This window comes from Eulemur rufifrons, chromosome 15 (genome assembly GCF_041146395.1).
Source record: "Eulemur rufifrons isolate Redbay chromosome 15, OSU_ERuf_1, whole genome shotgun sequence".
Lineage (NCBI taxonomy): Eukaryota > Metazoa > Chordata > Mammalia > Primates > Lemuridae > Eulemur > Eulemur rufifrons.
Window position 1 is genome coordinate 56113581 of NC_090997.1, and position 18555 is coordinate 56132135.

The window sequence follows — 18555 nt, forward strand, 5'->3', positions numbered from 1 at the left end:
TTATCAACCTCCCAAGCAGATCTTGCCCCAGTGATCAAATCCAATGGTCACTTTCCAGTTATTTTCTTCTGTTATAAAATAATGTTTTTAAACAAAGTTTAAATCATAACTTTCACACAAATATAAAATGAGCACATGTCAAAAACTGCATTTAATTCATTAATTAATGAGGGTTCCAGTAATATATTTCTTTTTTATTATTTAAATAGATTTAGGGTGTACAAGTGTGTTTTGTTTTGTTTTTTTTTTTGTTATATGGATGATTTGCATAGTGGAGAAGTCTAGGCTTTTAATATATTAAACTTGGGTTAGACTTAATGACTGTGTGACCTTGAGCACATTACTCAATCTTTTTGTCTCAGTTTCTTACCCAGAAAGTAGGAATTGCTGCCTTTGTAGGTTATTATGAGGACTCAGTAAGTTAATTTTAAAGCACTTAAAAAAAGTGCCTGGCATATAATAACCATCATAAATTTGTTCACAAAAATAAACAAAATGTTCTTAAATTACAAAATAATTAACTAGCAGATTTGAAACAGGTTGCCTCTTTTTGTTGGAAATTTTAAGTGAGGAGTGTGTGGGGCTGGAATGCTGCTAATTTTTATAGAAGGCTCATAATAGCTAGATTTTTAAAGCTATATGAATATAGTACTTGAATAGAAATATAAATAGGGACAATTTAAAAGTTACAAATTGAACCTTATACTTTAACCCTAAAAAAGTCTTCATATTGCAATTCACAGGGAATCATCATAAACTTGTGAGAAGCTACATTTTTTTTTTTTTGTCTGGCCCGTATGGTAGATTCTTGGTTTATATTAGTGGCTCAGTAAATGTTGGTTGAATGTTTAATAAATAATTCAATTGTCTCATCTTCCTTGTGGTGCCCTTTCCTATTGTATGTAGTTATTTTGGAACTATGGACTGGATTTGCTCAAAATAGATTATGTGACTATTTGGTATCTGTATGCAGGGATACATTGATCAAGTCCTCATGATTAATAGATATGCCTGAGAGGATCTTCAAAACTGGTGCAGAATTTATACAGGATTATCAAAAGGAAAGACTAAACTGGGAAAATCCTAGAGAATTAACACTGAAGGGACTACACAGAATGTAGGTGGCAAGATAAAGAAGAGGCACTCACTAAGAACCAGGTGGATAAAGCAAATTTAGATGATTATGTAAAGGAACTCCTGGGGGTTGGGGGCTGAATTTGTTGTACTGGCCCTAAACAAAATCCTGGATGGCCTCTGTATTGATGGCTATGGGCCACATGGCCATAGGGAAATTTTTCATGGGCTATTTTTACTTTTTAATTTTATTTTATTATTTTTTATTTATATTACTTTATGGGGTACAAATGCTATTTTGTTACCTGTGTACATATTTTTTAGCACCCACTTATGAGTGAGAACATGTGATATTTGACTTTCTCTATCTGGCTTATTTTATTCAAGATAGTGACCTTCAGTTCCATGCACGTTGCCGCAAAAGACATGATTTCTTTCTTTTTTATGGCTGAATAGTATTCCATTCCAAGTTTTCTTTATCCAGTCATTGGTTGATGGACACTTAGGTTGTTTCCATATCTTTGCTATTGTAAATAGTAAGTACTGCAGTAAACATATGAATGCAGGTATCTTTTGGATAAATTGATTTTTTTTTCCTTTGGGTAGATACTCAGTAGTGGAATTGCTGGATTATATGGTAATTCTATTTTCAGTCCTTTGAGAAATCTCCATACAGTTTTCCACTGAGGCTGTACTAATTTCCATTCCCATGAACAGTGTTTGAGTTCCCTTTTCCCTGCATCCTCACCAATATCTCTATTTTCTATCTTTTTTAAACATTTTTTTATTTTTATTTTATTTTATTTCAGGATATTATGTGGGAACAAACATTTTGGTTACATGTTATGGCTTTGCCACACCCAAGCCATGATTTGAGCCATGCCCTTTGCCCCCTACAATGCTCACAGCATCCATTAGTTGAGTTTACCCACCTCCAACCCCCCAACCCCCAAAGAATATTACTACCGTGTGAGCACGTTAGTACTTGTGGTGCTTATTCTTCCATTCTTGTAATACCTCACTTCAGAGGATGGGCTCAAGCTCTATCCAGGAAAATATAAGAGGTGCTAGATCACATCGTATTTTGAAATTGAGTAATATTCCATTGTATACATATACCATATTTTATTAATCCACTCATGGATTGATGGGCATTTGGGTTGTTTCCACGTCCTTGCAATAGTGAATTGTGCTGCCATAAACATTCAAGTGCAGATGTCTTTATCATAGAATGTTTTTTGTTCCTTTGGGTAGATGCCTAATAGTGCTATTGCTGGATCAAATGGTATTTCTATTTTTAACTCTTTGAGGTATCTCCAAATTCTTTTCCACAGAGATTGTACTAATTTGTAGTCCCACCAACAGTGTAAGCATGTTTCTATCTCTCCACACCCTCGCCAGCACTTGTTTTGGCATTTTTTGATAAAAGCCAATCTCATTGGGGTTAGGTGATATTTCATTGTGGTTTTGGTTTGTATTTCCTTAATGATTAGAGATGTGATCATTTTTTTTATATGTTTGTTGGCCATTATTCTGTCTTCTTTTGAAAAGTTTCTGTTCATGTCCTTTGCCCATTTATTGATGGGGTCGTTTGTTTTTTTTCCTGTTGATTTTTTTGAGTTCTACATAGATTTGTCTTATCAGCCCTTTATCAGATGTGTAGAAAGCAAATATTTTCTCCCATTCTGTCTATTCACTCTAATGATAGTTTCCTTGGCTTTGCAAAAGATTTTTAATTTGATCAGGTCCCATTTATTTATTTATGTCGCTGCTGTGATTGCTTTGGGGGTCTTTTTCATAAATTCTTTGCCTAGGCCAATGTCTGAAAGAGACTTCTCTACATTTTCTTCTAGGATTCTTAAGGTTTCATGCCTTAGGTTTAAGTCTGTTAAAAATTGTGATTTGATTTTTGTAAGAGGTGAGAGGTGGGGATGCAGTTTCAATATTTTGCATGTAGTTATCCAGTTTTCTTAGCACCATTTATTGAAAAGAGATTATGTTCCCCAGTGTATATTTTTGACTGCTTTTTCAGAGATTAGATGACAATATATGGATGATTTTGACTCTGGTTTCTCAGTCCTGTTCCAAAGTTTTATATCTCTGTTCTTGTGCCAGTACCATGTTGTTTTAGTTACTATAGCCTTGCAGTACAGCTTGAAGTCTGGTAGACTGATACCTCCCAGTTCATTCTTTTTGCTTAAGATTGCTTTGGCCATACGAGGTCTTCTCTGGTTCCATACAAAGTGCAGAGTTATTTTTTTCGAGATCTGTAAAGAATGATGATGGTACTTTGATAGGGATTGCATTAATTCTATGGATCACTTTGAGTAGTAGGTACATTTTAACAATGTTGATTCTGCCAATCCATGAGCAAGGTAGATTTTTCCATATGTTTACATATTCTACAATTTCTTTTCTTAGTGTTTAGTAGTTCTCCCTTAGATGTCTCTCACCTCTTTAGTTAAATATTTTCCTAGATATTTAATTTTCTTTTAGTCTATTGTAAAAGGTACTGTGTTTTTTATTTGATTTTTGGCTTGACTGTTATTGGCATATATGAATGCCTCTGATTTGTGTGTATTGATTTTGTATCTTCAGACTTTACTGAATTCATTTATCAATTCCAGGAGTCTCTTGGTTGAATCCTTGGGGTTTTCTAGATATCATATCATCAGCAAAGAGTGAGAGTTTAATCTCTTCTGCCCCCATTTGGATACCCTTAATTCCCCTCTCTTGTCTGATTGCTCTAGCAGGGATTTCCAGCACTATGTTTAAGAGAAGTGGAGACAGTGGGCAACCTTGTCTGGTTCCAGTTCTAAGTGGGCATGGTTTCAATTTTTCCACATTCAGTATGATATTGGCTGTGGGTTTATCATATATGGCCTTGCTAATTTTAAGATATGCCCCATCTATGCCTATTTTGTTAAGAGTTTTAATTATAAAGGAGTACTGAACTTTGTCAAATGCTTTTTCTGCATCTATTGAGAGAATCATACAGTCTTTGTTCTTGCTTTTATTTATGAGGTGAATTGCATTTATATATTTGTGTATGTTGAACCAGCCTTGCATCTCTGGTATAAAGCCCACCTGGTCATAGTAAATTATTTTTTTGATATGCCGTTGGATTTGATTTGCTGACATTTTGTTGAAGATTTTTGGATCTATATTTATGAAGGATATTGGTCTGTAGTTTTCTTTCTTTTTTGTGTGTGTGTTGTTGTGTCCTTTCCTGGCTTTGGTGTCAAGGTGATATTGGCTTCGTAGAATGAGTTAGGGAGGATACCATCTTTCTGAATGTTGTAGAATAATTTCTGTAGTATAGGTATTAGTTCTTCTTTGTATGTTTGTTAAAACTTGGAAGTGAACACATCTGGTCTGGGACTTTTCCTTTTTGGAAGGTTTTTAATTGTTGCTCCAATTTCTGTGCTTGATATTGGTCTGCTCAGGAATTCTGTTTCCTCCTGGGTGAACTTAGGTGGGATGTATATCTCCAGAAATTTGTCCATTTCTTCCACATTATGTAGTTTTGGGGCATAAAGGTTTTTATAGTATTCAAAGATAATGTTTTGTATTTTCATGGTGTCTCTTGTGACTTCTCCTTTTTCATTTCTAATTGAGTTTATTAGGTCCTTTCACTTTGAGTTCTTGTCAATCTAGAAGGAGAGCTGTCAATTTTGTTTATCTTTTTGAAAAACCAGCTTTTGGTTTTGTTGATCTTTTGTATAGTTCTTTGGTTCTCAATTTCATTTAGTTCTGCTCTGATCTTAGTTATTTACTTTCTTCTGCTTGGTTTGAAATTGATTTGCTGTTCCTTTTCTAGTTGCTTGAGACTGTTTATTAGATTGTTGATTTTTGAGTTTTTTGTTTTTTGGATGTGAGAATTTCATGATATTAGTTTTCCTCTCAGGAATGCTTTTGCTGTATCCCACAGATTTTGATAACCTGTGTCCCCATTATCATTTAGTTCAAAGAATCTTTTCATTTCCCTCTGTATTTCCTCCTTGACCCAATAGTTATTCAGCAATAGATTGTTTAATTTCCATGACTTTGTGAAGTGGTATTACTGTTGGAATTGAACTCTAATTTTATACCACTATGATCTGAGAAGATACACAGTATAATTTCTACTTTTTTGAATTTGTTGAGGTCTGATTTGTGGCCTAGTATGTGATCAGTTTTGGAGAAAGTTCCATAAGCTGATGAGAAGAATGTATATTCGGCTTTGTTTGGGCAGAATGTTCTTTAGAGGTCTGTTAGACCATTTTGTTCTAGAGCTCTGTTTAAGTCCATTATTTCTTTGCTTATTTTGTGTTTGGAAGATATGTCCAGTTCATTTAGTGGGGTGCTGAAATCCTCGGCTACTAGGGTATTATTGTTTATCATGCTATTTAGATGAAACAGGGTTTGCTTTATGTATCTGGATGCTCCTCAGTTGGGTGCATATATGTTAAGAATTGTTAAGTCTTCTTGTTGGATCTTCCCTTTGACCATTATATAGTGGCTGTCTTTTTCCTTTCTTATTTTTGCTATTTTAAAGCTTATGATATCTGAAATAAGTCTAGCTACCCCTGGTTTCTTTTGGATTCCATTTGTCTGGATGATTGTCTTCTATCCCTTGACCTTGAGCCTGAAAGCATCTTTGTGGGTTAGATGCATTTCTTGTTGACAGCAGATACTAGGCTTTTGGATTTTTATCCAGTTTACTAGTCTATGTCTCTTCAGAGGACAATTCAAAGCATTCACATCTATTGAGAGAATTGATATTTGGGGTAGATTTCCATTCATATTGTTGGGTTAATTCCTATTGTTTTGTTTTATTCCTTGAGCCATCATGGAATCCAGGTTCTAGACTTTAACTCTTGAGCAGTTTTACTTTGGAGAGTGTCTGTTGCACTGTTCAGTGGGTAATGCAGGTCTGAGTACTTCCTGTAGGGCTTGTCTGGCCTTTTCAAATTCTATCAGTGATTGCTTGTCTGGGAAGGTCTTTACTTCCCCCTCATAGATGAAACTTAGTTTTGTTGGGTACAGAATTCTAGGTTGGCCATTATTCATTCTGTTTTAGAAGACTGAGGATATGCATCTAGTCTCTTCTGGCTTATAAAGTTTCAGTTGAGAAGTCTGCAATTAGTCTCATAGGTTTTCCTTTGTAGGTTATCTGCTGTTTTGGCCTCATTGCTGAAAGGATTGCTTCTTGCATGTTTACTTTGGTCAGCCTAATAACTACATTATATGGTGATTGCCTTTTCACATTGAGTCTCCCGGGAGTTCTGTGTGCTTCTTGTATCTGGATATTTAGATTTCTGGTCAGGCCAGGCATATTTTCCTGTATTCCTTTAGAGGTGTTTTAGCCTATTGGGTTATCTCTGACCTGTTGTCTTCACTTCTAGCCAAAGGAGATTAGTGAGTTTGGACCCCTTGCTTGAGCTCCCAGGTGTTGAATCAGTCTTGTGTGTGTGACTCTGCTGCCCTCCACTAGATTGAGATGGAAGGCGCTGTGTTGAACTATGGAGTTACTCTCTCTGTTGTTGCTTGTAGTTTTTGTGGAGGAGTCAATTATCAAGGTATTCCCGATGCCCTTGTGTTCGGCTCTAAACCCCCAGATGGGATATATGAATGCCCTGATCTTTGGGAAATGCCTTGTCCCTGTCAAGGGTTACTTGAGTCCTGTTGCCACTTTAGGTGGGGTAAGGGATACCGGACCTGCAAGCCTGCGAGCATACACTTCTGTGGTTGCTTGATCTGCTGCTAGGGGAGAGCTGCTAATATGTTATTCAGGGCTCTTTTGCCACACTTGCAAGGCAGTTCCTGGTGCGGTTGTCAATTGGTGCAATTGCTAAAGCCTCTGGCCAGGATTTTCCTTCCCAGACCACAAGCCCCAATGCTGGCAGTGACCTGGGTGCCAAGGGCGGGCCCTAGTGTTATGTTCTTATCAGATAATCAAAACCAACCTGTTGGACCAAATCAACAGGTTGCCCCCTTTTGCTTAGTTCCAAGGTCCCACAGATTCATACCAGTCGCACAGAGAAAGTGACTTTTCTCCATTCTCCCTGCCTCCAAGTGCGGAGTGTGCCCTACCAGGTGGAGCAGTGGAGCATTGCCTGAGACCACCACACATCCCAAGCCAGAAAACATCTTTTCTCATTTCTCCCCTCCTTCAGGGGTAGGGTCTGCCCTTCTGGAGGGAAAGTCAAGCTGCCAGGCTGGGGGAGGGGCGCTGCCTGAGGCTGCCTTGTGTTTCACCCCAGGAAGCAGCTTCTCTCCTTACTCACCACCTCCAAGGTAAGGGTTTGCCCCAGTGGCAGGATAGACAAGGTCGGGCTGGGGTATGAACGCCTCCTGAGGCCACTGTGCGTCTTGGCCCAGAAAGTGGCTTCTCTCATGGCTCCGCACTTCTAAGGGCAGGATTTGTCCTGGTGGTGCAAAAAGGCAAGCGGCCGGGTCAGGGAGGAATGTTCAGAAAGCGATTTCTCTCGTTACTCCCCTCCTCCAAGGACGGGGCCTGCTTTGCCAGGCCAGGACAGGGGTGTTGCCTGAGACCATTGCCTGGGCTTGCCCTGCTGGGCTGCAGAAGGGGTGTTGCCCATATCTGCAACTCGCCACAGCATTTCTAGGCTATGAACCTCCAAAATGGCGGCTGTCCACCCACAGAGAGCCAGCACTGGAGGCGACTGCTCAGGGGGCATAAGGTGCTGGGTTTTTCAGGCTATCCCCACTGCTTCCCTCACCCACTGTTTCATGACAGTCCGGTAGAGAGTCCCGCACTTTCTGTACCACCCTGCGCCAGCTGAATCTTCGGCGTTGTCCAGGGGCAGAGCCTTCCTTTTGGCATTCACCTCCTTTGTTCTGGTCCTGGTGACCACCAGAGGCAAGGTTCCTGTCTGCAAACTCCCTCTTGAGGACCTGGGAAGTGTCCACTCAGAGCAGTCCCTCCCCTGCCCAGTGCAGATCTAGCACAGAGCACTGGAGCATTCAAAATGTGTACCGCCATTGTCTCTTCTCCACATAGCCTGTCATCCCATGCCACAATTTCACACAGACTTCAGGCACTTTCCTGCCTGAGTGGATGTGGAGGCTGGCGGAGGAAGAGTCATCCTGCCCTGGGTGGGCCGGTGGGCACGGCTGTCCCATGCTCTATTCCCTGTTGTATATCTCTCACTTTCCAGACTTTGCAGTTGATTCTCCAATTCACCTTTTTTTTTTTTTTTTTTTTCCCAGCGCTGCTTGTCCTATGCTGCTTCTCTGCAGATTCACGATGCTGTTCTTGTGGAGAGCGATCCACTCATGTGTAGCAGTCCACCTTCTTCACCTCCTACTCTGGGAGAAGAGAACCAGGAGGTCATCACTGATCTGCCATTTTCCTCTATTTTCTATCTTTTTAATAACAGACATCTTACTGAGGTAAGATGATATCTCATTGTGGTATTAATCTGCATTTCTCTGATGATTAGTGATTTGAGCATTTTTTCATATAGCCGTTGGCCATTTGTATGCCTTCTTTTGAAAAATGTCTATTCATATTCTTTACCCATTTTTAATGAGATTATTTAGTTTTTTTCTTTTAGTTCAGCTGAGTTCCTTGTATATTCTGGATATTATTAATAGTACCCTGTTGGACAAATAGTTCGCAAATATTTATTTCAGTCTGTTCACTCTGTTAATTATTTATTTTGCTGTACAGAAGCTGTGTAGTTTAATTGAGTCCCATTTGTCTATTTTTGGTTTTGTCGCCTGTGTTTTTGAGGTTTTAGTCATAAATTCTTTGGCTAGACCAATGGCCAGAAGAGTTTTTTCTAAGTTTTCATATAGTATTTTTATAGTTTCAAGTCTTACATTTAAGCATTTAATCCACTTTTTGTTGATTTTTGTATATGGTGAGAAATAGGGGTTCAATTTCATTCTTCTGCATATGGCAATCCAGTTTTCCCAGCACCATTTATTAAAGAGGGTATCCTTTTCCTAATGTAAATTGTTGGCACTGTCATCAAAAATCAGTTGACTATAAATACATGGATTTATTTCTAGATTCCCTACTCTGTTCCATTGATCTATATGTCTATTCTTAGACCAATACCATGTTGTTTTGGTTAGTATAGCCTTGTAATGTAATTTCAAGTCAGGTTATGTGATGTCTCCAGATTTGTTCCTTTTGCTTAAGATTGCTTTGGCTATTTGGGCCCTTTTTGGGTTCCATATGAATTTTAGGATTTTTTTTTCTAATTCTTTGAAAAATGACATTGATGTTTTGATGGGGATTGCATTGAACCTGTAGATTTCTTTGGGAAGTATGGTCATTTTAACAATTTAACAATATTAGTTCTTCTGGTCCATGAACACAAGATGATTTCCCATTTGTTTGTATCATCTACAGTTTCTTCCATCAGTGTTTTGTAGTTCTCTTTGTAGAGATCTTTAATTTATTGGTTAAATTTATTCTTAGGGTTATTTATTTATTTTTATAGCTATTGTAAATAGGATACCTCCTTGATTTTTATTTTCAGCTAGATTATTATTGGTATATAGAAATGCCACTGATTTTTGTATGTGGATTTTGTATCCTACAACTTTAATAAATTCATTTATTAAATCTAAGAGTTTCTTCATAGTCTTTAGGTTTTTCCATATATAAGATCATGTCATAAGCAAACAGGGATAATTTGACTTCCTATTTTCTAATTTGGATGCCTTTTATTTCTTTCTCTTTCCTGATTCTACTGGCTGGGAGTTTCAGCATTTTGTTTAATAGGAGGGCATCCTTATCTTGTTCCAGTTCTTAGAGGAAATGATTTCAACTTTTCCCCCTTCAGTATGTTGTTGGTTATGGATTTGGCATATATTTGCCTTTATTATTTTGAAGTATGTTTATTTCTTCTATGCCTAGTTTGTTGAGGGCTTTTATCATGAAGGTTGCTGATTTTTATCAAATGCCTTTTCTGTATCTACTGAGATGATCATATGGTCTTTATCCTTAATTATGTTTATTGATTTGCATATGTTGAACCTTTCTTGCATCCCTGGGATGATGAAACCCACTTGCTTGTGGTGCATTATCTTTTTGATGTACTATTGGATTCTATTAGCTAGTATTTTGTTGAAGATTTTTGCATCTGTATTCATCAAGGATATTGGTCTGAAGTTTTTCTTTTTTTTATTGTGTCCTTGCCTGGTTTTGATATCATGATGATACTGTTAGAATAAGAGGTTAGGAGACAGTGCTGAGACCAGATGCAGGAGCTTGAAGATCAGGTGCAGGTGTTAAAGTAAACAACTCTCAAGCAGAAGCTAACTAGAGGGGCTGATAACTGCAGTCAAGAACTGGACTCAACTGGCTTGTCAGTTATCTCTATCACCTTAAGTGAACTTTGGCTAATTAGAATATCACTTACATTGTGGTTTTAAAATTTCTCTTCTCTTGAAATCATTATGACAGTTCTGAGACAACCATATAAAGTATGAAAATAGAAGAGTACCTGATTCTAGGAATTACTACGGAAATTCTTAGTAAAAGCCAATCCCTTTGCCTTAAATATTCTTCCCCTCAATTAGTAAGACTACAAAAGATCTAAAACAACTTTCTCCCTGTGCAGTTTCTCTCTTTTGAGCCTGCCCACTCTCCTGCCTGAGAGTGTACATTTGCTTTCAATAACAGCTGTCACTTGCTTGGCTTATGTGGTGTGTTCTGAAATTCTTTTCCCAGCAAACACCAAGAACTTGGAAAAACCTCCACTTAGAGATGGTATCAATGCTGGCCTCATAGAATGAGTTAGAATGAATTCCCTCCTCCTTGGTTTTTTGGAACAGTTTCAGGAGGATTGGTATTAGTTCTTCATTGTATGTTTGGTACAATTTGACAGTAAATCCATTTGGTCCTCAGCTTTTCTTTATTGGTACATTTTTAATTATTGAGTTAATCTTCCTACTTGTTATTTGTTTGTTTGGGTTATCTATTTCTTTCAATCTTGGGAAGTTGTGTGTTTCCAGAAATTTATCCATTTCCTCTAAGTTTTCTAGTTCATGAGTGTAGAGATGTTCATAGCAGTCTCTGATGATCTTTTGTATTTCTGTGGCATTATAGTTGCAATTTGAAATCAACTTTTTCATTTTTATTGATTTTTTTTAATTTGGGTCTTCTCTTTTTTTTCTTGGTTGGTCTAGCTAGCAGTTTACTCATTTGTTTATCTTTTTGAAGAACCAATTTTTCATTTTGTTGATACTTTATATTTTTTTTAGCCTCTATTTCATTTGGTTCTATACTGATCTTTGTTATTTATTTTCTTCTGCTAATTTTCAGTTTGGTTTGGTCTTGATTTTCTAATTCCTTGAGCTGTATTGCTAGATTGTTAATTTATAACCTTTCTACTTTTTTGATACAGGCATTTAATGCTATAAACTTCCCTCTTAGCACTGCTTTTACCATACCCCACAGGTTTTTGTATGTTGTTTTTGAATTTCATTTGTTTCAAAAAATTTTCTAATCTCTGTCTTAATTTTTTCATTGACCCAATGGTCATTCAGGAGCATGATGTTTAATTTCCATGTATTTGTATAGTTTCTGATGTTCCTCTTGGTATTAATTTCCAGTTTTATTCCACTGTTGTCTGAGAAGATACTTGATATGATTTCAGTTTTTACAAATTTGTTGAGATTTGCTTTGTGGGTGGCCTGTTTTTAGAAATGCAGGAAGTCAACCAGGAAGAGGTTTTCCTGGAGGTGCTGGGAGGCCCTATATATTCAACTTCACTGGTAAGTTTTACATAGGTTTTGAGTGGCAGCATGCATGTCATGTATTTATCATACCTTGTCTAGGATCTGGGACATTGGTTAATTAAGTAGAAGTAACTAGGTCTTAGGAATCAAGGTGGGGAAGGTTTAGGAATCTACTTTCAGAAATTTAAAAGTATATAATTAGAGACTACTGTTAGACTAAACCATATGAATATGATTATATTTGACCTTTTGTTCTCCAATATTTTATTACAAAAATTTCAAATATATACCAAAATTGAAAGAATTTTGGGGGGTAGAGTATTCAATTAAATTTTAGCTACAAAACAGGAGTTTTATTTTATTTACTTAGTACACCTTGACCAGGTGAGCTTAGCCGAGGGCTAGGGTAGTTTGTTCTTTGGCCTCCTGAACACTACAAACTGAAGTATAATGGTCAGTACCTAACAATATGACTGATTATAGAAAGCACAGAGGATGATTGTAGATGAGATCCTGATACATATCATGAAAAAGCTATCCAAATACATTTCATCCACTGTCACTGTAAACTCAGGTAATAAAAATGCTTCATAAACAACAAAATTCAAACCAGAAAAAAACTTGATTGTTTTGAGTGTGAATATATGTTTGCTTATTTAGAAGTTCTGAGACTTTTATGAAAAAGCCTTTAGCAGATCATTATTTTAGACTTTTCTTCATATTTGCATAGATCATATTTTCTGATTATTTTCATTTGTGAAAATGGGATTCCTGAAGGAAATACTATACAGGCGAACAATGAAATGGTAACTGATTTGAATGTAAAATAATCTTTTGTGATTTTCCCATGCTGGTAAATATAATTTAGTTTGAGGATTCTGAGCCCATAAAAGAAGCCTTTTTTATATCTCCCTAGTTTATTAATCTTCCACATTAGTCAGTATTCTTTTTTTTTTTTTTTTTTTTTGAGACAGAGTCTCACTCTGTTGCCCAGGCTAGAGTGAGTGCCGTGGCGTCAGCCTAGCTCACAGCAACCTCAAACTCCTGAGCTCAAGCGATCCTCCTGTCTCAGCCTCCCGAGTAGCTGGGACTACAGACATGCGCCACCATGCCTGGCTAATTTTTTCTATATATATATTTTTAGCTGTCCATATAATTTCTTTCTATTTTTAGTAGAGGTGGGGTCTCGCTCTTGCTCAGGCTGGTCTCGAACTCCTGAGCTCAAACGATCCGCCCACCTCGGCCTCCCAGAGTGCTAGGATTACAGGTGTGAGCCACCGCGCCCGGCCAAGTCAGTATTCTTTAAATCAACTGAATTATTTTTTATGCCTGCCTAAAAATGGCTTCTTGAAAACTATAATAATAATTGAACCATAACAGATATCTTGATTAAAATACAGAAATGAAAACAAAAAGTCACCCAGCTCTAGGTCATGCTGTTGTTTTCTGTCAAAAGGACTTGGGTATAAAACAGTTAAGTCACTTTTTTCTTGAAATATTATTAGGTGATTTAAGATAATTGCAGCAACATTTATGGAAAACTGTTGGCATTTCAAGCTTATGAAATTGATTTTTAAATGTGTGTAGAATATAATGGCTTTGTTCCTAAGGCTACAGGCATTGAACCAAAACTAATAACTGTAAGCTACCTGGTGCCACATTTGACAAATTGTGATTTGCTACATAACTTAGTGTTTGGACAAACTTGCTGCAACTATATGTGTGTGTATATATATGGATGTGTGTATATATATATATATATATATTTGTGTATGCACACACACACGCACACCTCAATTTGGATATTTTGCTTTCAATTCTTAAGGATCAAAATTTTAACCTTAAAGATTAAAAGGAGCAGTATGAATAAGCACTTTATAGAAAATTATATATATAAATATGTATACACATATACATGTGACATTTACTGTATATAAATTAAAAATGGCTTGTAAAATTATTTTATAATTAATTTTTTATCCTGTGACCCCCAAATGTAACATGAGACTTTGTACATTTCAAAAGGTATTTTTCTGGACACTCATGAGAGAGTCAGAAAAGAACTCTGAAGGCCATTAATTTTAAGTATGAGCATACAGCTATGCTATGTATTAATCTTCTTTATCATTTTTCTTATCAAACTTATAAGAGAGTATAGAATAGAATTTTTTTTATCTTTCTTTTGCTCTATGCACCAGGCAGGTGGCTGTCTCTTGATCTCAAAATATGTGTCATTTTCTGTGATGAGCAACTATTGAGTTTTTTTTTTTTTTTCCCTGAGATGTAATTGGAGATTTAGCACCTTCTTCCACAAAAGAGTTTCTCAATATAGCACTTGCTTTTATCTGCCATGGAGAGCTAGGCTGAAATCTGAGGGAAATAACAGCTTTCCATCTATTGAATTATGTTTTCGATTGGCACTATAAGGTTCAAAACTTTTGTCTTAGTCCTTCATATGTTGTTAGTATCTGTGTATTATACTCCTCTTTTGCTTTTTATGAATAATGTCTTCCACAGACTTTGTATTGAAACATTTGTTAATGTGATAAATACATTTATTTCTCTTTTATTATAGTTACTAGATCATTTGAAATTGATGCCTGTGAAGGATCTGGGTAGTTTGCTTTTGGTTCACACACCCCAAGATCCAGGAGGCCTGTGGGAATTAGATTTCATTAAGGGGCATCTCAGTTACCATATGGCCCTCTGGGCATTCATGGCCAGTCTGAAATTTTGTTTTAAGACTGTTAAAGATGTGTTCACTAATGTTTAAAAGGGACAGATTTACAGATATCCTATTGGACCATCTTTTGTTCAGCATGATTTTGAAAAAGCATTTATCACCAGCTAATATTTTATGCAGCAATGTTCTAGCTAATCCAGAAAATTATTAAACATTGACTCTACTTTCTAGGATCTTAATGATATCATTCCAGGTGAACTCTCAGAGACTAAATTTTCTTTAATATGGTTAGATGACTTTAAGACAACAGGTATTTTATAGTTGTTTCTAGGAACAATCTGAATTCATATTGTATTAATAGGTAGGCTAGAAGTCTGTTCATAATTTTCTTGGATTCTGGGAATCTACATAAAAGCCTCTTTACATGGACCTCTTGAATCATTTCATCCCTGGAATTTTTTCTCTGGAAGGAGATGAAGTTGGGGAAGTATGTAGTCTTTTCCCGTTCCATGTCTGGTCTGTATAGCCTATGTTCTCCTTCCTCTCCTCTTTTATTCTCCTTTGTTCCTCTCATTTTTAGCCTGTTATTTTTTCTTTCTACTCTGTCCTGGGATATTAGAGGGTTAGATGCCAAATAGTTTACTATATGAGTTGTGTTCATCATTGACACTCCTCATTTAGAATAAAAATGAAACAATATTTAGAATAAAAATGAAACAATTACTTGATTACCAAGTAATCAACTTAGCTGGTATAGGCAAGCTGGTATATGCAAGCCCTACTTTAAATAACAGATGTGAACTAACACAATCTTAGAGCATCTGTACTAGAAGGGCCATTAGAGAGTTTCCTCTAATAATTCACATAATTTCACAAATTATGAATGCAGATTGAGGCCTTGCCTCAGGTGACACAATGAATTTGAAGCTGAAGTTATCTGAGTTTACAAATTCCCTTCCATTCAAAATTGACAATCTAGAATGGGCCCACATCCAATTTTTAGATCCTGTTCAATGGTCACGTTCTAATGAGGTAAATTGGATAGCTAAATCTCAAACTTGGTTTTGGACCAGCTAAGCAGGAATAAGTACCATGTAGCCCTGTGCGTTGCAAAGTGGACCACCTTGTGCCTTCGTATTGCTCTCTGCCCGTGTTGATTCCAACCATGTGGGCAAGCATGAGAAGGATGTTTAAGGAAGTGAATGCGTAATAAGATCCATTTGTTAAAGCTACATAATGCCCCATGATTAACTATAAAGCATATAGTCAAAGAAAAAGAAGAGATTAATTCATTTCTCTAATCAGGAAAGTATTTACATAACTAATTGAATAAAATATTGGACTAGATGACTTCTTATGTCCTTTCCACTAGAGAATATACTAATAAACTCGACCAACAACTTACTGAGTGCATTACTTTTACTGCTGTGTAATACATTACCACAAGCTTAGCAGCTTAAAACAACATAAATTATATTTCACAGTTTCTGTGGTTTAGGAGTCCAGGCAGGAGTTAGGGTCCCACTAAGCTGAAAGTAAGGTATCAGTTGGAGCTGTAATCTCATCAGACGCTTGGAATCTTCTACAAAACACATTCAGGTTGTTGGCAGACTTCAGTTATGCCAGGTTGTAGGACTGAGGCCCAGGTCTTAGCTCCTAGAGGCTTTCTCTCTCCAAATGTAATTCACAATGTGGCTATCAGTTTCTTCGAGGCCAGCTGGAGAATGTTTGTTTGTTTGTTTGTTTCCCTTCAAATCTGTCTGACTTCTGTCTCTGATCTCTAGGCCCTCTTCTTTTAAAAGGGCCCACCTGATTACATCAGGTTCACCTAGGATAATCTTCCTTTTAATTAACTTATTAGGAACCTTAATTGCATCTGCAAAATCCCTTCACCTTTGCCATATAATATAATCTAATTATGAGAGTGACATGCTACCATATTTGCAGATTCTGCCCACACTCAAAGGGACGGCATTATACACAATGCGTATATAAAGCAGGGAGAATCTTGAGGTCTGCCTACCACACTGTGCAACAGAAGAGTCTCATGTCTGTTAAAACATTTAAAATAGTAAAGTTATAATATTCAGGAAAAAATATTTTCCTAGTTTAGCTTCCAAGATTTGTTCCTTTGAATAATTTTTAAATGACATATATTTTTCTTCTGTAAGATGAAGATATAGCTCCTATTTTCATAATTCAGAAACAGATAAAAAGCAAAACAAAAACAAAAGTCATTGTAACCCCGTGAGCTGAGCTTCATCTGCATGGCGCTGGCTTGTCTGAAGGATTGTTTTTGAGAATGTCTCTTTTTCCAACTCCAGGTAAAATATATAATCACATTTGACTCCTAATCATGTTATTAATAGTAATGAAACAATCTGTTTGATTGTGAAAAATAGAAATAGTAAAAGAATGTACATGTAAGACATATCAAATAGATTTTATTCCCCCCAAGACCAATGCAGTGATTTTGAATATTAATTCTATTTCCGAACAGTGTCTGTATATGCTGGTATATTTTTCTCTGAGAGTAGAAAAGGAGTTTCTTTCCCTTCTTTTGATTTTCCTTATAAAACTTTTGCTAATACTTTGCCATACAATGGTATATGGTTTTCTTTATGAGTATATCTGAAGATGGGTTCTTGTTTAAGGAATTAGCTACATGAATTTGATTCCTAGGCTGTTAACTTCTAGTTCTCAACTCTATTGAAGACATTGGCTAATAATAAAAAAATGAGTTATTTATCAGTAAATTCCTGCCTCAAATGTCCACACTTCATAGCCAAAGTATATTTGCCTATAAGCCTAAGTGAATTGTTTATTATATGTATGAAAGTACTTCATAAAACCATGAAAGTATAAACAAATCAATGCCAATTTTAGGTCTGCAATTTATTTCTATTTGATCTGTATAAATTTTGGAGTGTGTACTTTCCATAAACCTCGCTTAAAAATAGTTTTATGTTAGTCCAATAAAAAAAGCTTCATTGAAGAGACATGTTTTAAGAACTGGTAAGTAGGTCACCCTACAGGGGGGCAGTGGTGAATGAGGACATGTGGGGTCAGTTTCAAAAAGCAGCAGGGTCAGCTCCTTTCCTACTCATTTAGCTGGTAATGACACATGGACTTGAATATACCAAGCCAGGGGGTCAGCAGATGCCTCATCGTCTCTCTCTCAACACTCTGGTCATGTTAGTCCATCATCTGTCCATCACTTACCCTTTCTCAGCTTGGCTGTCCACCTGACTCATCAGAAGGCACTCGGCAGCAAAACTGCAAACTTCACTAAGATGCTAACGGTGTTCCTGCTTCTCTCAAAAACAGTGAGCTGATTTCATTTTTGGGATTGGTCCAAGTCCTCCTCACAACCAAGTGCAAAGGAACATCTACATTTAATTTACTCAGTACAGCATACTGACCTTCAATGTCTATCTTATAAAAAAATAAAGAAACTTTAACGAGGGCCCAAGAAAGTACAGGACTGCTCCAAGGCCATCACCAGTAATAGCTTGGCTTTTTAAGGCCATTTCTTTCTCATCTAGGTTACAAGCTTTTAGCTTTTTAAAAATATATGTGCTGATTCTTGGAGGAGATGGTAAAAAAAAAAAAAAAATCCTCCCTCTTAAGAAAAAGGCAGTGGTTAAAAGACTATATATTTCTGGTTTTTTAGACTATATGACACTCATTAGTTACTTAGAATCTCACTTATTTAATAATGTTTCTTACTGGTAAATTTTAGTTAAATTTCACTTTACTGTTCTTATTTTTATTCTTATATTTAGCTTTAGAAGTAGAAATTTAAAGAGGAAGATCAGGGTTTAATATGCTTTCCCCCTAAAATGGAAATATATATATATTTATCTATTTTCCTTTTTTAAATTTCAGAATATTATGGGGGTACAAATATTTTGGTTACATATATTGCCTTTGCATCACCCAAGCCAAAGTTACAATCATGCCCATCCCCCAGACGGTGTACTCTTCACCCATTAGTTATGAATTTACCCATCCCCTCTACCCCTCTGCCACCTCCCTGACACCTGATGAATATTACTTCTATGTGTGAACCTAAGTGTTGATCAGTTAGTACC